This window comes from Arachis ipaensis, chromosome B07 (genome assembly GCF_000816755.2).
Source record: "Arachis ipaensis cultivar K30076 chromosome B07, Araip1.1, whole genome shotgun sequence".
Taxonomy (NCBI): Eukaryota; Viridiplantae; Streptophyta; class Magnoliopsida; order Fabales; family Fabaceae; genus Arachis; species Arachis ipaensis.
Window position 1 is genome coordinate 27,128,880 of NC_029791.2, and position 4,405 is coordinate 27,133,284.

General features: G+C 30.3%; 1 long non-coding RNA gene across 1 annotated transcript; it reads left to right on the forward strand.

Annotated features, from left to right (window-relative positions):
• Positions 2,574 to 4,129, forward strand: LOC110264536. The gene is made up of 3 exons (XR_002350716.1): positions 2,574 to 2,882; positions 2,977 to 3,051; positions 3,840 to 4,129. It is a non-coding gene; the product is annotated as an uncharacterized LOC110264536 (long non-coding RNA).

The window sequence follows — 4,405 nt, forward strand, 5'->3', positions numbered from 1 at the left end:
ATTAATATATTTTAATAAATTTTTAACACAAAACCTAATTCACTAAAAAATATAAACTAACAACTATTAAATAAATCTGTTTTTAAAAATTATTTAAAATAAAACTAAAACAACTAATCAATAATGCAAACTAACAATAATTTACTAACATTAATACAACTATTACAACTACAACAAAATCATGTTTTTTTTTAATTAGTCTTTTTCAACTTACAACTAATTTAATTAGCACTGATAAGCAAATATAATATTAAAAAATTATAAACTATCTTTTATACTACTTTTAGCTTAAAAAAATTAAATAATAACAATAAACTACAACTAAAATACTCACCTGTGTATTTAGTAGAGGGATTGAGTGTAGTTCACAAGTCTCTCTCCCTAGTAGAGTATCGCCGTTTTGTTTGTAATAGTGAGGTTGAGAAATTAGACTTGAGAGTGATTTGAAGAGAATATGGGAGAATGGATTGGAAGAAGAAGAAATGAGAAAGATGGGTTCGGTGGGTTCACTTAGACTATCTTTAGTAGAAAATTCATCCTAATTTTTATTTATGATTTATCTGTCATAAAAAATAACTCCACATCAGTTTTTGGCATCATAAACAATAAATAGGAACTCAAAGCATCTCTCTTTTTTTCATTACGAGAAACTAACTTTAGTCTCTGTTGTAGTCCCACTTAATTAATTAATTAAAATAATTAAAATTAATGTAGTTACTATTTTTTAATAATATTATTTAAATTTATAAATTAAAAATAATTCACTATTAAAATATATTAATATTAAAAAAATTCATATATAACAATAATACACAATATATAATTTGGGATTACACTAATTTGTAAAATTACTTAATATAAAGAAAAACATAGTTAAGCTCTATAGTTGACGACAAGCATTGTGAAATTGTCATATGTGTTCAATCAAGTCCTCTTTCAATTGTCTATGTTGCTGCCTATTTCGAAGTTGGGCATTTCTTTGGAGAAATTGATGGTATGGTGCAAAATCTTCTTCTCCCAGCTGTGGTTGTGATAAGCCATTTTCGACATCATCATACTCTAAATCTTGAGCAAAATTTCCTGCATAAGTGTCTCTTTCATCCTCAACATACGTAATACGTAATATAATACAAGCTCTCATTATGTTAGCAAGCTTCTTCTTTTCCCAAAAGCGAGCTGGACCACGTATAATTACAATTGCAACACTCAACACTCCGAATGCTCGCTCCACATCTTTTCTTTCCCCTTCTTGGTATTGTGCAAATAACTTGTGTTTCTCTCCTTGTGGCTTTGAGATTGATTTGACAAATGTGGCCTATTGATAAACCACTATTTTATGGTTTATCTTGTGCTCAATTGAGTAGATTTTATCAACTCTTTACCCACTTATTCATAATATTTGCATGGTTTTATATTTCCTTCTTGATTGTGCTATGATTGAAAACATGCTTCTTTGATCTTATATTTGCTTATTATTAATCCTCTCTTATTACCATTAGATGCCTTGATATGTGTGTTAAGTGATTTCAGATATTACAGGGCAGAAATGGCTCAGAGGATGGAAAGGAAGCATGCAAAAGTGGAAGGAATACAAGAAGTTGGAGAAATTGCTAAGCTGTCCAGCCTGACCTCTTCGCACTCAAACGGCTATAACTTTAGCTACAGAGGTCCAAACGACGCGGTTTCAGTTGCGTTGGAAAGATAACGTCCGGATTTTCGATTTAATATATAACATGATATAGTTTTCCTGATGCTAAGCGACACGACCGCGTGATCTATGCGGCCGCGTCGCAGTGACGAAAAATCAGCGTGGCAAAATTCGAAACCAGCGAATTCTGGACTGTTTTTGACCCAGTTTGCGGCCCAGAAAACACAGATTAGAGGCTATAAAGTGGGGGATTACATCCATTCATGAGAACGCTTCCATATTCACCATTTTAGGAGTAGATGTAGTTTTTAGAGAGAGAGGTTGTCTCCTCTCTCTTAGGATTAGGATTTAGGATTTCTCTTAGTTTTAGGAGTAGCTCTCAATCCGAGGTTCTTTATTTTTATTTATTTTTATTTAATTTATGAACTCTTCCGTGTTACATATAATTTTCTTAATTAATGTTATTTGAGGTAATTCAGATTTAAGATTGCTTTGCTCTGTTTAAGATTGCTTTCAATTTAATTTAGATATTTTTCTCCCTTTTGGCTTTGGTCAAGTGATTGGTAATACTTGAGTTATCAAACTCAGCAAGTGGTTGAAATTGGCAGATTTTGCTTGAGCTAGGATTGCTCTAACACTAGTCTCTCCACAGGAGTTGACTAGGACTTGAGAATCAAGCTGATCAGTCCACTTAACCTTCCTTTGTTTAATAAAGGATGACCAAGTGGGATTAAAACCCAATCTTCTTCACACCTGATCAATGGCGGATCCACGGGGGGACCTAAGGTGGCCATGGTCCCCCCCAAAATTTTAAAAAAAAAATAGTAAATAGTAATAATTAATAATATTAAATTTTTTTATATATAATATTTTACAAAATTTTATAAATTAAAATAACTAAAAAATGCACTATGTATTGGATATTTGAATTATTGTTGCTCTTGTTAACAAATAGCCCATTCTAATAATTAATAAAAATAGTTCTATTATACTAGTCCAAACCCATACTATTAATTAAAGTAACCCTAGTACATTTTTCAAATATTTGTTTCAAACCATCAGAGGCATCAGCGCCACTTTTCTCTCTCTTTTAGTGGTTCCCAAACTTTTGGTCTTCTACTCTTCTCATTCTAATTTTCCTTCCATACTAAAACAAGACATATGAAGAAAAACCATTGAAGAGAAATGAACAGCAAAATATTAACCATTGAATGCACAACAAAGATTCAAAGAGGTATATTTCAATTTTTTTTAAGTTAATAACAATGTCAAGTATTATTTATATTATTTATTTAAAATAATTAATTTATTTTTTTTATAATGGACAGTGTTCAAAGATTGAAGTGAGGACAAAACTCAATAGAATTATTTTTTGGTGAGACTTGGAACAAAAAAATAATCAGGTAAATCAATAACTTTATTTTTTGTTATTATATATTTGTGTTTCTAAAATTATTTGTTATTGCTCAATAGGTTTAATATTTTTTTTAAGAAAATAATATATATGCAATTATTTTTATTTTTTTTTGTTAAATAGTTCAAGTTAAGTTAAAAATGTCAAAGATGAAAACAATTCACTCATTTTTCAAGAGAAAAAAGAGAATATATGATGAACAAAATTCAGCTTCAGATTCTTTGAGTAATGTTCAAAATATTATTGAACAACCTGTGACACAACTTGTTGAGCAAGATATTCAACCCCCTGCTTCCAAAATAACAAGGACTGAAATAGATCAAGTTAATATTGATACATTGATGCGTGATCCCAGAAAGCGTCCGTAAAAAGGATGTTGTCACTGTTGAACACCACTATCGTGTTGACATTTTTACTAGCGTGATAGATTTTCAATTGAAAGAGCTAAATAGTAGATTTAGTGAGCAAGCAACCGAGCTCCTCATATTGAGTACATCTTTAGATCCTAAAGATGCTTTCAAGTTATTCAGTGTTTGCAACATATGCAATCTTGTAAAGAATTTCTATTCTTTAGATTTTTCTGAGCAAGAAAAGATTCAATTGGATTATGAGTTACAACATTATGAACTTGATGTGGTTAAAACTCCAGATTTTCAGAATTTGTCTACTCTTGCTGAATTGTGTCAAAAATTGACAGAGACAGGAAAATCAAATATATATCCTTTAATTGATAGATTAATTCATCTTGTTTTGACTCTTCCTGTGACAACGTAACAGCAACAACTGAACGGGCCTTTTCAGCTATGAAGATTATTAAAACAAGGCTTCGAAACAAGATGGAAGATGAATTTTTAGCAGATTGTATGATTGTATATATTGAAAAGGAAATAGCTTCAAAATTCACTTCAGAGATGATAATTGATGATTTTAGTTCTATGAAGCATCGTCGAGCAAGTTTAAAAATATCAAAATCTTAAAGTATGTAGTTGAACATTGACTTTTATATAATATAATTACTTTTTTGATATATATGCTACAAATCATATTTTGTTAATTTTTTGTTATATTTATATTTAATTGGCCCCTCTTATGAAATTTCTGGTTCCGCCACTGCACCTGATAAGGATAACTAGGATAGGAATTCCAATTCTTACACCTTGCCAAGAGATTTTATTATTATTATTTTATTTTACTTGTCATATAACATATTCCCACCTTACTTCCAAAACCCCAATTTACAAACTCATAACCAATAATAAGAACATACCTCCCTGCAATTCCTTGAGAAGACGACCCGAGGTTTAATACTCGGTTATCAATTTAAAAAGGGGTTTGTTACTTGT